Raw genomic sequence first — 18554 nt, 5'->3', positions numbered from 1 at the left:
TAGCCCGGGGTGGCCGGTTTGGGCTTGAGATGTGTGTAACTTTTACCTTTGCCCTTAGACCAGGCTCAAGCCCCCAGCTATCCCACATTTTTGCGTAACATGAGTCTTTCGTCGAGAGAATGGCTGTAAATTTGACCTGCAGGCAGGTCCTTACAGCGGCAGCAAGGGCGAGTTTAGTAGAGTCGCTTATTGCTCCACTATTGTGTTTAATCCTTACACGATTTGCTGACATCGTGAAGGAGTAAGAAGACGATAATAGGATGGTTATAGGTTCCCCTCCCCGACGGGGATCGAAGGGATACTTCTTGAGGAGCGACGGTGTCTTGCCAGTAGCAAGGCCAGCAGTGCAATGTCTTGGCTTGATTGTGTTGGCGTGTACTCAGCTAAGTGGCGATGTGTACTTAGCTCAGTGAGGACGTTAGTGTACTCTCCTTGGACTGAAGCAAGATGCCCTCCATCGACCAACTTTACCAGCAGCTTAAGGAATAATTGAGGGTAGCAAAGATGGAGATATGGCGATTGGCTGACGAAAATAATAGGATTCATAGTAGTTGTCCTGTTTTGAATCTTCAGGTCAAGAAGGGAACCTGGACAGTGGCTAGACAGCATGGAACAAAGTTGACGATCAAGAAGACGAATGGATAGGTAGAAACGATGAAGAAGGGAGAGATTGCTGTGGAAACTGTTGTGGAAACATCTAATGCATTCTCCGTGCTACCCAACGAATGTGAGTCGACTACTGGGAACGTCATGACTAACGACACCATGGAAGGTAAGATTATTATTGCTGTTGGGGATAGCCAGGTTAGGTATATAGATAGGGCCTTCTGCTTGAAGGACAGTAGTAGGAGACAGAGGGTTTGCTCTCCTGGGGCTGGGATAGAGGGTATTGTTATCCGGCTTGACATCATGAATGGTAATGGGATCAATCCTATTATTTGCCTCAGTGCTGAAGGCAATGATGTAAGCAAGCGTAGAAGTGAGGATCTAGTTAGAAGGTTCAGGACAGCAATAGACATAACTAGGTAGAAGGGGGGATGCCCTGTTATATGTGGCATTTTGCCAAGAAGGGGTGTTGGAAATGAATGGTTGTCCAGAGCAATTGGTATTAACTGTTGGCTGGATAAACACTAAGGATAATGCAGTACGATTCATTGACAACTGGGACAACTTACAGCCAAAATAACATGTATTCCAGGGATGGAGTTCACTTATACAGGGCAGGTGTGGGTTTTCTTGCTAGCTCAGTTGATGGGGTTGTTAGGACTTTAAACTAGGATTAGTTAGAGGTATTTGTTTAGAAATGATAAATAATGAGTATGGATATATTGACTTTTGCTCAAATATTAAGAATCTTAATAGTAACTGTCATGGAATAAGTCTGGGTAATGATAATTTCAGAAATTGTGTAAAAACAAAGGTGAATACGAAAATGTGTAGAAGAAAAAGCATATGATGGTATTTTATGCTAACAGTCGAAGTGCAAGAAATAAGATTAATGAACTACATTTGGTACCATGTGCAGGGAACTTTGATGTCATTGCATTATGAAACGTGGTATGATTTGAAGTCGGGATATGATTGCTGAGTGTAATATTCAGTGGTTTAAGTTTTTCCTTGTGGAGGAGTTGCACATGTTCCAGAAAATATTAATTGTTGCATAAAAAACAGGTATAAAAATAGATGGAACAGTAACAGAATCTCTTTGGGTAAAGTTTGTAGGTCAAGAAAAGCTAATTCTAGGTGTAATATACAGACCTCCAGGCTTGGATCACGATAGAAGACTTCTTTGGGACGAAATTGTTAGAGCTTCTAGACAATAGCGTAGTGATAGTAGGGGATTTTAACTTTAGTTAAATTGACTTTAACCGGTAATCTGGAGTCCAGTGACTTTACGGAAACAGTTCAGGACTGTTTTCTGAAGCAGAGTGTAACAGAGCCTACTAGGGGAAATAATTTGTTCGACCTAGTCTTGTCAAATGATTTTATTGACGATGATCATACTTATGATTATGAAGGGATCTCCAGTAATGATTTTTTTCTTAATGTACACCGTGCTCCGAGTATATACATTCCCCAGAGAGAAATTAGGTGTAATAATAACGATCACAAATGAGTTAACAGGAGGTTGAAGCATCAATTAGGGGAGAAAAGGGGAATTTACAGTGGCATCAGAAGAGGAGAGGTTAACCTTACTGACCAATATGTTCAGCTTAAAAAGTGAAAAAGGGGATTAGAAAGGCTAAACGTGACTATGAAATTAGAGTTGCTAATGAATCAAGGACTAATCCAAAGGGGTTCTTTCAAGTATATAGGATAGAAAGAAGAGAGTTTCGATTAATCGAAACTCTCTGCTTTCTATCCATGATAGAACTTTACCTCCTATACCATTAGCTGCTACTTTTCTTAAGTCTCTTGTGAGGCACTCCTTCGAAGGCTTTACTAAAATCCAAATAAACAATATCATATTCTTTATCACTGTCTATTGCCTTACATGTTCTATTGGACGGCAATTTGAAGGAACAGACTTATCCCTTGATTTAAATATAGGAACCACATTAGCTAGCTTCCACAACTCTGGCACAACACAAGTAAGGAGGTGTTACGCAAAAATGTGGGATAGCTGGGGGCTTGAGCCTGGTCTAAGGGCAAAGGTAAAAGTTACACACATCTCAAGCCCAAACCGGCCACCCAGGGCTATCCCAGTCAAAACAGAAATCGCTAAACTAGTATGTGTTACTTCAAGGGGTTGGTTAACAGAGGGTTAGGCAAAAATCCCAATTAGGAAAATATATCTATTTAATCACCATAACATAACATAACAGAAAAACCTTAATCCTAAACGCCCAAATGAGAGTACACACAACAGCTGGCTGGAGGTTCAGCCACCATAACACTAGGCCTCGTCAGCGTCAGGCCGTCATTACACTACAAACCTCATTTCTTATTTCATCACTCATCCCACAGCACCCTGACCATGTCAGAGCCTGGGTGAACATACAGGTAAGCCATATGAAAGCCTATGGCTTGAGTTGGATAAACAAAATGAGTGTACAACTACAAACTTATCTTAAATACACAGCATCTCCGACGCCAGCCTCTACACACCATGCTAACGTCACGTGACTCCCTCCCCACGCTTACTCTGCGTACCCAAACATCCTTGGAAAATAAATCATTAACAGAATTTCTTTATAATTACAGTTAGAGTACTTTACAGTACCCCCAAATGCACATTATCAATTATAAAATTATTCTTTACAACTATAATATTCATATTATTATGGCACACTTCTCCACTATATGTACATTACGATGTCATGCAGAACCCTGCATAACACCCCCACCCCCAGACCATAGGTCTCACTCTGCTAGCGGGGTCCCTACGGACACCGCTAGGCAAAAAGAAGAAAAAAAAAAAGAAAATAAGCCCCACATTAAGGTCTGAGGCAACTGGCAAAATGATAACTGGGGAATGACCACCATACAATCACGGTCTTTTGGTACTACAAATATGCAATATTTACAAACTGAGGTACTAGATTGCAGACATATGAAACTCGTCGAACATAAAAGTGATCAAGTTCTATGCCCAACGAGCTCACAGTCACACTCTTAGACAGCTGTTTTAGGAAAAGGCACCATTACAACACAGCGCTGGCCAGGCGCTGGCGTTGATGCATTTTACCTAAATTACATCAAGCAAACTTATAAACAAGCAAGTAAACTTTGTACAAAAGTGCCCCTGAGGAATGCCGTTTTATGAAGTAACACCAAAGTTCAGTATGTTGCAAGGCAGACCAAACTGTAGGTGCCACCAAAAAAAACTTTTAAACAGTAAGTACATTTTCCAGGAGTTCAAAGAAAAGAAAAACAGATGTTACATGTTAAATTCTACTGAGAAAACAACATCACATTATCACTCCCATCTCACAGCAATCTTTAGTAAACAAAACTGGTTCCCCATGACACACCTCTGCGAGAATCAGGAGAGCACAGGAGAGGGGAAAATATCAGGCCCCCAAAAACAACGGGTGGATAGGCACATAAATCTTGTTGGTGGGACTGCGGCCGTAAAACCCTGGAGTCATCACTGAAGACCCCCAAAAGGTGGACCTCCCAGGCCGTCACCTACATGTCATTCCAAGGACCCTGGAGTCACCCCAGCGGTGATCCAAAAAGGAAAAATTGAAAAAGAGTCCTGGAGAACCAAAACACCTCGGATCAAAAGACATGACCCAAACAGTGGAGGGCATCACCGCCAGCCCCACATTCACTAAAACGTTAGGTCCAACAGTCCCTATACCAACATAAAACAGAGGCGAGGCATTCCAGCCAACACCTAAAAAACGTAGCATACCTTACCTAGGCATGGCCTTTGATGTGACTACCCCCCTAAATACACACACACTAGGGAATCCTGATACCTCCAGCTCCAGCTCAACCTGCCCTTCTCCTTTGGGTGGTCCAGGGTTCCATCTACTCGTCTACCGCAAATCACTGCAAAATAAGAATAGATAAGTGATCTATACACTACATCGTGCACTTTAAACACAAGACAAGGTATTAGCAACCACATTCTCCGCTCCCTTCACATAATGAATCACAAGATTAAGAAGTTGGAGAAACAAGGCCCACCTTGTAAGTCTCTGATTGTGGTGCCTCATTAAGTGAAGGAAACGTAAAGGAATATGGTCACTATACACAGTTATAGGGTGAACTGATGAAGATATATGCACCTCAAAATGTTGCACTGCCAACACTAAAGCAAAAGCCTCCTTTTCTATGGAGGTATAACTTCTTTGGTGCCTGCTACTTTTTGCTGAGAAGCAGCCGAGTGGCATTACTTCTCCTGCTCTACCCTGCAACAAGACTGACCCAACCTCTGTATCATTTTGCAAAACCCGGGGTGGGTAACTCAGGATTACACATAAAAGATCTTGAGGGTTAATGGCATACAAAAGGTACATGGACAGAGATATTAAAGTTACAAATACGGGTGTGTCCTTGGCACACATGGTCGTGGGAAGCAGATGACGCACCCACTGTTCATTCACACAATTTGCATGTAGTTCATAAAGAGGAGACAAAACCTTATTTTTTAACTGTACCTGGCGGCAGTCAGTGCACGTTTTCAAGGTATCACCTAGTGTGAGACCAGTAAAAAGAACGTCCACCGACTCACGCTGGATACAAACACAGTCTCTAGAAATAAACACTTCACTTCCTTCAAGGAACCTATTTCACCCCAGCTTACATCATGCCAGGCCTGCTGACATTTCACAAATTCGGAAACCTCTACCTCATGGGGTTTAACATGGCCCCATTTTTCAGCATCCCAAAACTCTTTCACTAAGGTGCACCATGGCTGAGCCAACACTTCAACCAGTCTTTCAGAAGATCCAAATCTTCCACAATCTCTTACAATTTTCCTGCTTACATTATCTTTCTCAGGGACTTTATCCATCATCATTTTGAAGTCACCACACAGTTCCATCATAGCCTTCCCAGGACCCGGTTCCAATGCCAATCCCATCTCTCCAGCTTCCAGAATGTGTAGCACCACCTCATAGTCCCACGTCATCCTGGGCGGACTGGCAGACTGGTGCACTAGTGCCATCGACCTCATCTTAGCCAAGAATTTTCTGAAACCGAGAAAAAACACCGCCGGGGAAACATCACCATCCTCACGTAGCACATGACTTAATGATTCCAGAGTGCTTCCCCACACGGTAATGAAAGGGAGGGGAATTCCCTCCTCCCAGTCCTTCTGGTACTGGGGAAAACAAATATGCATTGCCCTGAGAGACTGGGAAAACCATGGAGCTTTTCTTTGACTCCTAGGATGATATACATTGGTAAATTTAACCTCAAGTAGGCCTCTCAAAACTACATGACATTTCATAAAATATGACTTCTGGGTGATTTGTGCAAAGCCTAAGAGACAAAAATGTTTCACCAGAAATCTCAAAACCACACACACAAAATTATTCAGAAAGGGTACAGACTCTGGTAACCTGTTAGAAAAGGAATTTATTAATAAACACTGATTATTTAGCTCTCCCGTCTTAACACTGAAATGCCGTTCCTTCAGAATCTGTAAAAAATACTGACAAAGACACTTTAATAGTTCTGCCGCGTCCACGTAAGCACAGGTCCTCTTAAAAAGAGTCTTGCTCATTTGATCAACTCTGCAAAATAAACACTTGGTAAATTTGGGAACCACATCCTCCGCGACAACTGATAAATGAATAGCGTTCCGGAGGTCACAACCTTCCCGGGCCTCACTCAGCTGCTGCAGAGTCAGGGGATTTTTTCCCACATCAGCACCAAGACCACTTCTCCAACCGAGTTCCGGTTGAGCCGGTTCATCACTGCTCAGAGTCTCCTGCAGGTCAGACTCAATGAACAGGCTCCCCATGCCCAAACCATCACCACAGTGTGCAGAAGGGTCACAGGGAGGCACAGCTCCTGCCTTGTTCCCCTGTTTAGTCCGAAAGCACATTGAAAAATTTTCAGGTACCGTTGCTCCAATTGGGTCATTACCACCTTGTAAAGCAGGGTCCTGCAAAACCAAACATTCCTCACTTTTGAGGAGTCCCACAACGTTGTTGCCTAGTAGAAGGTCAACTCCTGCAAAAGGTACATCTTCTGCAATACCTACAGGTAGGTACCCAGACTGGTACTCAGACTCTATCCATAACCTGTGCACTGGAGTCCTGACAGGGACTCCAGTTATCCCTTTAAGAAAAATGTCCAATCCGGTGTAGGTGTCATCCGACACTGGCAATACACCCCTGCGAAGCAAGGTGTATGTGCTACAAGTGTCCCTCAAAGACATAACACCCGTGACCCTACCTTCATTTTGGTGTAAGGCCACAGTAGACTTACTTGAATAGACCTTCATCCGAGGGTCAAAGACAGCTGGTCTTCTTTGGATACCTTGGGGCAAGACTGCAATGCAAGCCACATCATGTGTAATCGGTGTATTTACTGGAGAAGCATCTGCCGCAGCCTGGTCCCTAAGCATCTTTCGACAATATGGCTGCAGGTGGCCCTGTTTATTGCAATATGTACAGTGATAAGGTTTAAAGGCCCCCTGCCCATTTGACCTAGGTTGGATCCCTTGGTTCTGGGGAACTGGGCTCGTCCCACCTGTTCCTTGTAGTCCTGGACCTGTGACAGCTGACTTAAAACCTCCTCGAGTGGGTACTGGAAAATTAGGGTTATTAAAACTCTTGTGGTTATTAGGCTGATAAATGGGTGGCTTAAACTTCTGAAATTTCTTATTCCTATTGGTGGGTGGAGAAAACTTACCATTATTAGTATGTGGGGTGTGGTAACTACTACCAAATTTTTGGTTAGCTAAAAATCTGTCACCCAGCTCTAAAGCATTATTAAAATCATCAAGATCCTTCTCCTCAAGATATGCCTTAAGGTCAGAAGGAACATTTCCCAAAAGATCCTCTAACAAAATTAAGGTAATTACACCTTCATAATTGCCTACCACCCCCTTTGAGCGACACCACCTATTTAGAAGTGACATCTTCTCCTTACCATATTCCACCAAAGACTGCCCTGACTGAAACTTTAGTCCTCTGAATTTCTGCCGGTACCTTTCCGGCAACATTTGATAAGCCAGTAAAACTACCTCTTTTAGCTTATGATAATCAGAAAAGGCAGATCCTTCTAAAGAACTAATAGCCTGTAACCCTTTACCAACTAATTGGGTTCTTGCTAATGTCGCCCATTCCTTTTCCGGCCAAACTTGGGATTTGGCCGTACTTTCAAATAACAGAAAAAACTGGTCTGGGTCTTTCTCTAGGAATTTGGGCACAAATTTTATGGCTTTATCCAAATGAAAAACATCTACCCTTGTGTCTGTGTCTGGGTGAGAAGCAAGCTGCCTCTCTTTAGCTCTTTCTTGAGCCCTAAGCTCCTCTAAGGCTCTCTGTTCCTGGATCTTTGTACGCTCAATCCTTAACCGTTCCTTTTCTTCTGCAACTAGGGCTAATTTCATTTGTAAAATTACTACTTCCTTATCCAGGTCCCTATCATGGGGATTTGATTCAATGTCACCTTCCAAATGCATGTCATCCTCAGAATTTTCACCAGTGTCAGCCATTTTGGGAAATAATAGCACCAAATCTTACTACCAGCCACAGAACTTACTGATATAAAATAATAAAGCACACAGCAAGGTACATATACTGAAGTAGTATATTCACAAGGAGTTGTCATGTGACTCCCTCAAATTAAACAGGATTGCACACAAAAAGAAAATCCTGGCAGAAAAAAAAAAAAAAAATAAGAGCTACTGCACTTGCAAAGGTAAATTATTCCCAGAAATTTAGGTGAGCATAACCCCCTAAAAATCAGCAAGATTGTACCTGCAAGGGTAAATTATGCACAAAATATCAAGTATTAATAACACCCTAAAAATCAACAATATGGCACAGAAAGGTAAATGATTTATAGAGTATTAATTAATAATAACACCCTAAAACCAGCAATATTATACAGAAAGGTAAATTATTCACAGGGTATTAGTTAATAACAACACCCTATAAACCAGCAATGTTGCACACAAAAGTAAGTTATTCACAGGGTATTAATTAATAATAACACCCTAAAAACCAGCAATGTTACACAGTAAGGTAAATTATTCACAGGGTATTAGTTAATAACAACACCCTAAAAACTAGCAATGTTGCACACAAAAGTAAATTATTCACAGGGTATTAATTAATAATAACACCCTAAAAACCAGCAATATTGCAAACAAAGGTAAATTATTATTTTAGTGTGAGTGTTAGTGAATGCTTCCTCTGACCAACCCAGTAAAGAATGATTATTGACTTTCCAGGTTGTAAACTTGAATTACCACATAAAATTTGATAATTCGCCAATATACAGACCCCCATGTTATGTAAAAATGTGGGATATCTGGGGGCTTGAGCCTTGTCTAAGGGCTAAGGTAAAGGTTGTACACATCTCAAGCCCCAGCAGGCCACCCAGGGCTATCCCAGTCAAAACAGAAAGTGCTAAACTAGTATGTGTACTTAAAGGGGTTGGGTAACAGAGGGTTAGGCAAAAATTCCAATTAGGAAAATATATCTATTTAGTCAACATAACATAACATAACAGAAACACTTTAATCCTAAATGCCCAAATGAGGGTACACAAGCAACAGCTGGCTTGAGGTCCAGCCACCATAACCATTATGCCTAGTCAGCGCCAGGCCCACTCTACTCCACTCCCAACCTCATTTCTTATTTCCTCACTCCTCCCACAGCACCCTGACCATGTCAGAGCCTGGGTGAACAAACAGGTAAGCCATATGAGAGCCTATGGCTTGAGTTAGCTAAACAAAATGAGTGCGCAACTACAAACTTATCTTAAATACACAGCATCTCCGACGCCAGCCTCTACACACCATGCTAAGATCACGTGACTCTCCCAAACCACGCTTACTCCGCGTACCCAAACATCCTTGGAAAATAAATCATTAACATGAAATCGTAATGACATGATTGCAAACAAACCATACCCCCGGCCGGGATTGAACCCGCGGTCATAGAGTCTCAAAACTCCAGCCCGTCGCGTTAGCCACTAGACCAGCTACCCACAGTAAGATTCATCCAACTAGGTATATTTCTACACCATAGGAAGGTTAGCACAGGCACCTCTGTAACCACAAATGAAAGTTTTTACAGACGAATCTCCAGCTTGAGCTAGAGTTCGTCACGGCCACACTAGCTGGAGATTCGTCTGAAAAACTTGCATTTGTGGTCACAGAGGTGCCTGTGCTAACCTTCCTATGGTGTAGAAATATACCTATTTGGATGAATCTTATTGTGGTTAGCTGGTCTAGTGGCTAACGCGACGGGCTAGAGTTTTGAGATTCTATGACCGCAGGTTCAATCCCGGCCGGGGATATGGTTTGTTTGCAATCGTATCATTATGATTTCTTGAGTCATGTTGACGGCAGTGTAGGGACTTGAGCTAGAGTTCGTCACAGCCACACTAGCTTTAGATTCGTCTGTGAAAACTTGCATTTGTGGTCACAGATAATGCCTGTGCTAACCTTCCTATGGTGTAGAAATATACCTAGTTGGATGAATCTTATTGTGGCTAGCTGGTCTAGTGGCTAACGCGACGGGCTGGAGTTTTGAGACTCTATGACCGTGGGTTCAATCCCGGCAGGGGGTATGGTTTGTTTGCAATCATGTCATTACGATTTCTTGAGTCATGTTGACGGCAGTGAAGGGACTTGAGCTAGAGTTCGTCACGGCCACGCTAGCTGGAGATTCGTCTGTAGAAACTTGCATTTGTGGTCACACAGGTGCCTGTGCTAACCTTCCTATGGTGTAGAAATATACCTATTTGGATGAATCTTATTGTGGCTAGCTGGTCTAGTGGCTAACACGACGGGCTGGAGTTTTGAGACTCTATGACCGTGGGTTCAATCCCGGCCGGGGGTATGGTTTACAGTTAGAGTACTTTACAGTACCCCCAAATGCACATTATCAATTATAAAATTATTCTTTACAATTATAATATTCATACTATTATGGCACACTTCTCCACTATATGTACATTACAATGTCATGCAGAACCCTGCATAACACCGCCATTGCCAAAATTCAATCTGATACCACAAAAATCCTTCAAGCTACAAAACAATCATCTCCACCTAGCCAAGCGTGCTCTGCTCTTCCTGATGCTGCCCCATCCAAGGTGTGCAAGAATGGTATATAATACCTACAAGATGAAATTAACACATGTGCAACATCTGGGTATCTTCATTGTAGACGTTTCGCCATCCAGTGGCTTTATCAATAAAAATTCCAGGACATAGCTTAAAAACAGTAGGACTATATACAGAAGACGAGGTAATCAGTCCCTCAACCTTGGACTACATAACCTTCACGACTACGGCAACTACTACTACAACTAACCCATCTCTTTGGGAAGGACCTACTTCCACTGGGGAATCCCGCCTACCAGTGACTATGCCCTCGTCTGCTACACCTGACATTAATTATATAAGCGCCAGGCTCCTTGCTTCTGCACCGGCAGCAAGGTACCCCACTAAGGAGACTGATATTGACAACCATGACACAAGATCCCAAACTCTTCACGGACTACTCCTGGATTCGTTCGTTTTGTGCTGCTGGGCAGAAGCTGCTGCCTATACAACTACTCATTCCTGGGTACCATCCACCACCTCCCTGGCGACCACATCCAGCCGATGTTTGCATCATGCAACTACCCAGCTCTTAGTCTCTGGAGTCAAGACACCCTCAGCAATCATGCTGAGACAAGCATGGCACTGGCAGAGGGAGGCACATGTGCAGTGTATTTCACAGATGGTTCTGTCGACCCTCACAGGAAGAGAGCAGCAGCTGGACTGTACCACAATGGTCACACACAAGGCTGGCGACTCCCTGACCACTGCACGATCCTTCAAGCTGAGCTAGTGGCAATTCAGCAGGCATTGTCACATGCCCTAAGACATCGACTCCGACCTGTCATACATGTTGATTCCACCTCTGCAATCAATGCCCTCTCCCATCCTCAACCACAGGACAATGTTCACCTCATCACATCGATCCTGAGCATAATGACAGCCTTAGAAGTTCAGGGTAATAGATCGACATTGAACTGGATCCCGAGCCTTGCTGGCATCCAGGGAAATGAGGCGGCCGATGATGCAGCCAAGGCAACAACAGACTATCCACATGTTGGGATTACTCTCTCTATCAGCCTACGACAGACCAAACTGGTGACTGCCAGAGCCATGAAACTCATGGGGGAGGGCTTAGGTGATACCATCTCAACAGTGGTACTGAGAAGCGACTCGTGGAGAACCCCCTCTGTATGATAGAAACTTTTCCAGAGCGCAGTGTATTGCCATCCATCGGCTTCGTTTGGGCTTTCCCAGAGCCAAGATGATGGTAGACGAGGCTGAGGAGGAGATGTGCCTGTACTGTCAGCACGTTGTCCAGCGGCCCCTAACACACTATCTTCTGGAGTGTGAAGTTACCGAGACACTCCGCAGGCAACTAGGACTGATATTCCCTCCTGAAGAGGACCCAGAGATGACTGCAGCCACACTAGTGTACCATGGAGTCAACAAACCAGACAAGCTGTTACCCGTGATAATGACATATCCTCCTCCTCGCTAGTGTCCACAGTTAGGAGTACATATGGTGTTGTCACTTACGAGATGCACAAGATGAACTGACCAGAAGAGTGCTTATATCGCATCATTGTAGAAACCTTTCTCCCTCGGGAGCCAGAGACGGGTCATTGCAAGATTTAGACCCGTGCCAGGACTTCGGTCTTGGCGAACATTATACATTATACATGCTTCTGTTTCAGAATCTCCACGACTACGGTGCTCTTCGCACCTACTCCAAGGTTGAGGGACTGATTACCTCGTCCTCTGTATATAGTCCTACTGTCTTCAAGTTATGTCGTGGAATTTGTATTGAAAAAGCCACTGGATGGCGAAAGATCTACAATAAATATACCCAGATCCATAGTCTGAAACAATATTGTTTCAGACTATGGAACAATACTCTTCTCCAGACTGAGGGACTGACCACCTCAAAGCTTTAAGGGTGATGGACTGATTACATCGTCTCCAAGTATCTTCTGCTTCCATCAACTTTTCTGTACTCGACTGAAGAAGCCTACTGTGTAGGCGAAACGTTTCGAAATTAAGATACCTAACTGTTGCATATGTGTCTTGCCTAACAACCTGTCGGTATTTTGTACCATTTAAATGGTTTGGAAAGACACGTAAGCAAACACTATGACATATTTATTTGAAAACGTTTCGGTCGTGGGACCTTGATCACTTCTAACATACAGAGGTAGAAAGGCATTATATATATAGGCGGAGAGTGAGGTGTGACGCACTTGACCAGAGGAATGTCATAAGAACATAAGAACATAAGAATGGAGGAACACTGTAGAAGGCCTACTGGCCCATGCGAGGCAGGTCCTTATCAAAACAACCTCTGCTTATGATGAGGACAGGTAGACGATGAAATCATGTGACTCCTGTGTTGTTGGGTTGGTGGGTGTATTGGCACCAATACACCCACTGCCATCCGTTGCAATTTTCCCATAACCCCGTTAGCCTTTAACATGTTAAACAACCATACCAAAAACGCTCTCATCACACCCCAGTTTGTTACATAGAAATCACTCGGGAGCCCATCAATGGCAGGTGCTTTACCTAAGCTTGCCCCAGCCAGAGCCTGCCATATTTCGCACTCCGAAACAGGCCCTTCCAATGCTTCTCTGTCTTGCATACTAAGCCCACACTGCATGTTATTACCGATTTCCCATAGTGCTATATTACTTATTCCAATGCTTGTCATGTAGGTCTTAAACCACACATCTATATAACTGTGAAGGCTTACTCAGCTCTGTAATAACTTCAGACAGTATTACCAAAGCTGGCTCCTCCTCAGGAAAATTAATGAATAGAAAACGAAATAATAATTAACAAAGATAAACACTTTATTAATTATTCAAGCAAACATAAAACAATAAAAAAAGACAGGTACATCCTATTTGAAAGAAAAATAAAAAATGAAATGAATAAAATAACATTTGAACTCAACGCTAATATATATATTGGGGTGTCTGGTGTTGGTGACACTTCGTGTTGCTGAAGTCTTAGCCGTTGCTGATGTGGGGGGGGGGGGGGTCGCAGGTGTTGGTGACCACCACCGGCTAGTTCTTCACAGAGTATTGCCGTGAGTATTCTATCCCGATGACAGGACAGCAGGTTCTTTACCGCTGCAATGATGTGGGGTTACGTCCTGCAATTTCATACAGGTGCACAGGTAATTAATTCCAAAATGGATGCTTTTTTTAAGATTGGAGATAAAGGCTGGTCAGAATATTTTGGAGGTGAGGGAGGATTCGACGGGATAATAAAAGGTTCTGTTTACTTACAATTAAGACAAGAGAATATAATTATAATTTATATAAAAGGATTCTTTATTTGAATTATTGTCATGTTTTTTATTTTTATTTAATTAACTTATATATTTTAAATTAGAATTTTGCATTGAAGCTGCAAAGGTGGCTATTAGCCTATAGGTGATATTTTTAGAAGGAAAATCTTCAGCTTACATTGAAAATGTAATGTGTTTTTTACACTATAAAAAAGAGAAGCGAACGGAATTTAACCGCTCGGGAAATAAGTTAGAAGCTTTTTCACTGGCCTAGTTCTCTTTGACAGGAAAAAGAATTTCAATTTTATCATTAACAGTGATATGCCTCTGGTTTTGGCTTCTGTCAAAATAAATTAGAGGTTTGTAAACCAAAATTTAGGTCGAAACTAAACGCAATCTTTCGCTTTCTAATTTGAAAAGGGTTTATAAACACTTTATGAATGCAACTCATATGTCATTATTGACTACATTTCCAGTTAGATCATTCTAAGGCACCTTTATATCATTCATAGTAGAGGCCGAAGAGAAGGATTAGGAGAAAAATAATCCTGTAAATCTTCAGGAGAAAATATCTGTAAAGGAGAAATATGGGCTAGAGGGAGAATTAATGTGATTTCTACATCAAAAATTAGGAAAATTACAGCAATGAGGAAAAACCGAAGCCTAAAAGGTAGTCGAGCTGAAGTCTTAGGGTCAAAACCGCATTCAAATGGGGATATTTTTTCTCGGTCTATAATGTTTTTTTTCGATAGAATTGAGGATAGGATTATAATCAAAGTTGTAACCGTGAGAGTGAGAAGGACGATCAGGTTGATAGTTAGAATTAATTTTTCTAAACAATTAGACTTTCTAGTTGGAAGCTAGATGTACCATTAATACTAAAAAATTATCTTCCTCATCAGTAAAAACAAACATAGAGGAATAATCAAACTACATCAACGAAATGCCAGTATCAAGCTGTAGCCTCAAATCCAAAGTGGTGGTTGTTAGAAAACTGACACTTGAAGAGGCGATAGAAACAGACTGTTAAAAATGAAGTCCCAATGATTACATGAAGACCGTGGAATCCAGTTGCTACGAAGAAGGTAGTCCCGTAGATTGAGTCTGCGATAGAGAAAGATGCTTCCAAATACTCGTATGCTTGAAGGGAAGTGAAGTAAACTCCGAGGAGAATAGTTAGACCCAGACTTTGTATAGCTTCAGAGTGATGAGAGTTAAGGATTGCGTGATGTGCTCAAGTTACTGTCGCCCCTGATGAAAGTAAAATAGTTGTATTAAGAGGGGAACTTGGAAAGGATTGAAAGGTTGAATACCTTCGGGTGGTCAAAATATTCCAATTTCAATTGTGGGTGCTAGTCTTCTATGAAAAAACCCCAAAAAAATGAGAAGAAAAATAATACTTCGGAGACAATAAACAGAATTATTCCCCACCGTAGACCTTTTATAACAATTTGAGTGTGGAGTCCTTGATATGTTCCTTCTCGAGTTACATCTCGCCATCATTGAATTATAGTTAAAATAATAGGAATAAACCTAAAAATGAGAAGATCTGGATTAAATTGATGAAATCATTTAATAAGACCTGATGTTAAAAGTATGGCTCTGATTGATCCTGTTAAAGGTCAGGGTCTTATGTCAACTAAGTGAAAGTCATGGTGTCTGTGTGATGACATTAATTTACTTCACTGGCATAAAGCGTTCTGAGAACTGCAAATACATAGGATTGAATGATTGCAACGGCAGACTCCAATATAAGAAGAAGAATTTGGGCTAGAATGAGAAAGATTAATAATTTGGATGATAAAGAAGGCCCTATTCTTCCGAGTAAAGTCAGAAGGAGATGGCCTGCAATTATATTTGCTGCGAGTCGGATTGCCAATGTTCCTGGCTGAATAATGTTTCTAATTGTTTCAATGAGAACTATAAAAGGTATAAGCACATTTGGGGTTCCTTGAGGTACTAAATGGGCAAATATATGCTGAGTGTGGTTTAATCATCCAAACAAAATAAAAGATAACCATAAAGGTAGGGCCTAGGTTAGGGTTATTGCTAAATGTCTAGATCTGGTAAAAACATAAGGAAGGAGACCTAAAGAATTATTAAAAAGAATGAAACTAAATAACAAAACAAATAAAAATGATAAACCTGAGTTGGAGGGTCCTAAAATTGTTTTAAATTCGTTATGAAGGGAGGATACAATTTTAAATCATAAATAAAGTCATCGAGATGGTGAAGCTCAAAAAAAAAATTGGAACAAATAGAAATCCTAAGAATGTTGATATTCAGTTTAAATTGAGTGAGAGAATGCTTGAGGATGGTTCAAAAATGGAGAATAATCTTGATATCATTTTCAGGGTTTTTCTAGAAGTGTTGGTTTGTGAATGAAGGTTTCTGTTTTAATCAGAAGTTTGGAGAAGAAGTTGATGATAGAAAATAAAGTATATCCCAGGATGAATATCAAAAAAAGATTAAATCATAGTAAGGGCCCTGTTTGAGGCATTCAAAAATATCATGAATATGATAACTTTAATCGGACAAAATAATGTTATTTTTTAACTAATTTTTGTCTCTAGAAGTAGGAGAACTACTTTTTTAGGTTTAAAAGACCTAAACTTTTATAAGTTATCTGGAGAGAAGAGCAAATTTAATTATGAATTTCTAGAAATTCAATTCAAGAAAGAGTCTACCGAGATTCTTTCAATTAAAATTGGCATGAATCTGTGGTTAGCCCCACAAATTTCCGAACATTGACCGTAGAATAAACCTGGTCGGTTCACTAGAAATCTAATTTGATTGAGTCGTCCCGGGATGGCATCGGCTTTTACTCCTAAAGAAGAAATAGTTTAGGAATGGATTACGTCTGCTGCTGAAATAATAAGATGAATTTGAGTATTAAAAGGAATCGGCACTCGGTTATCAACATCTAAGAGTCGTAAATTTGAGTTGATATCATAAGGTGTTATGTAGGAATCAAATTCGATATTTAGAAAGTCTGAATATTCATAGGATCAATATCATTGATGTCCGATGGTTTTAATTGTGATTCTTGAGTTGTTAGTTTCATCCTATAAATAGAGTAGTCGCAGTGAAGGTATAGCAATGAAAATTAAGATGATAGCAGGTAAAATAGTTCAGATAATTTCAATATCTTGGTTTTCGAGTAAAAATCGGTTAATAAATGAGTTTAGTGCTGAATTAATTAAAATATAACCTACTAGTGTAGTAATAAGAATAAGAATAAATATTGCATGATCGTGGAAGTATGTTAATTGTTCCATAAGTGGGGAGGTGCTGTCTTGAAGTCCTAAACATCCTCATGTTGGCATTTCTAAAAGAAGGTATTCCTTCCTGGTAGGAGCTTAAATCCTATACATCTATCTGTCATTTTAGATAATTAGAAATTAGAGAAATTTCTGCTTATCTATGATCAGCAGGAGGGTGGGGATGCTGCCATTCAATTGATGAAGGTAAGAAGATTCGCGAAGTAATATTACGTTTTGATATAAAAGCTTCTCAAACAATAATTATGAATCAGAAGATGGCTACTAGCGAGATAAGTGATCTGATTGATGAAACAATATTTCATGAAGCGTAAGCATCGGGATAGTCTGAATATTGTCGTGGCATACCATTTAATCCTAGGAAGTGTTGGGGGAAAAATGTTAAGTTAACTCCTAAAAATATAGTAAAGAAATGAGGTTTTAATCACGAAGGATTTAGAGAAAATCCAGTAAACAGAGGAAATCAATGAACAATACCTCCAAAAATTCCAAATACGGCCCCTATAGATAGGACGTAGTGGAAATGGGCTACAACATAGTATGTGTCATGAAGAATAATGTCGATTGAGGAGTTTGCTAAAATAACTCCTGTTAAACTGCCTACTGTAAATAAGAAGATAAATCCTAGGGTTCACAGAAGAGAAGGTGTATATGAGAATTGAGAACCTTGAAGAGTTCTTAGTCATCTGAAGATTTTAATTCCAGTAGGAATGGCAATAATTATGGTTGCTGATGTGAAATATGTTCGGGTATCAACATCTATACCTACGGTGAACATGTGGTGGGCTCACACAAGGAACCCTAGAATCCCAATAGCTGTTATGGCATAAATTATTCCTAGTGTTCCAAATGCTTCTTTTTTGCCTGACTCTTGTGTAACAATGTGTGAAACTATACCGAAAGCTGGGAGAATTAAAATATAAACTTCAGGGTGCCCAAAAAATCAGAATAAGTGCTGGTAAAGAATAGGGTCACCCCCACCAGCTGGATCAAAGAAAGTAGTATTTAAATTTCGGTCTGTAAGAAGTATGGTAATTGCTCCTGCTAGAACGGGAAGGGACAGAAGAAGAAGTACCGCGGTAATGAAAACGGATCATACAAATAAAGGTATTCGATCTATGGTTATTCCTCTTGTTCGTATATTGATTGCTGTAGTTATAAAGTTAACGGCTCCTAAAATTGAGGAGACTCCGGCTAGATGCAGGGAGAAGATTCTAAGATCAACTGATGCTCCCGCATGAGCGATTGATGCTGCTAGAGGGGGGTAAACTGTTCATCTGGTTCCAACACC

The 18554-nt window shown here is 41.0% G+C and overlaps 2 pseudogenes; both read right to left on the bottom strand.

Moving 5' to 3' along the window:
- Positions 1-15654: 15654 nt before the first annotated feature.
- Positions 15655-16330, bottom strand: LOC138851950 (ATP synthase subunit a-like; annotated as a pseudogene).
- A 318-nt stretch (positions 16331-16648) lies between these two features.
- Positions 16649-17308, bottom strand: LOC138851953 (cytochrome c oxidase subunit 2-like; annotated as a pseudogene).
- Between the last annotated feature and the right edge of the window lie 1246 nt (positions 17309-18554).

Source organism: Cherax quadricarinatus, unplaced genomic scaffold (genome assembly GCF_038502225.1).
Source record: "Cherax quadricarinatus isolate ZL_2023a unplaced genomic scaffold, ASM3850222v1 Contig2952, whole genome shotgun sequence".
NCBI classification, from domain to species: domain Eukaryota; kingdom Metazoa; phylum Arthropoda; class Malacostraca; order Decapoda; family Parastacidae; genus Cherax; species Cherax quadricarinatus.
The sequence above is the reverse complement of the archived record's forward strand: the minus strand, read 5'-3'. Positions and strand labels throughout refer to the sequence as shown.